This window comes from Haemorhous mexicanus, chromosome 2 (assembly GCF_027477595.1).
Source record: "Haemorhous mexicanus isolate bHaeMex1 chromosome 2, bHaeMex1.pri, whole genome shotgun sequence".
In the NCBI taxonomy this organism is placed as follows: domain Eukaryota; kingdom Metazoa; phylum Chordata; class Aves; order Passeriformes; family Fringillidae; genus Haemorhous; species Haemorhous mexicanus.
The window spans coordinates 52442083-52442388 of NC_082342.1; positions in this window are offsets into that span (position 1 = coordinate 52442083).

The following is a 306-nucleotide window of genomic DNA, read 5'->3' on the forward strand; positions in this document are numbered from 1 at the left end:
CTTCCCCATGCTCTGTGCCTCCAGCTGCCACAGGGGCACCTTGTCCTGCTCTTGGCCCCACCTCATGCATGGTTTCGCTGCCTTCAGTTAAAAACTCTGCTTGCATAAGCAATACTAAAACCAAACTTTCCAAGGAGTTTTAGCTTCATTATGTCTTTAAGGTACTTTAGCTCTTAGAAAGAGCAGCTCTTTGTATAAAGCCACAACATAATAGTGAAGTACTCCAGCCTTCAGCTCATGTACCACTAGTTCTTTAAAATTCAGCTGTGTTTAGAAAGAAAATTTTCAATTATTTAACATGAGAAA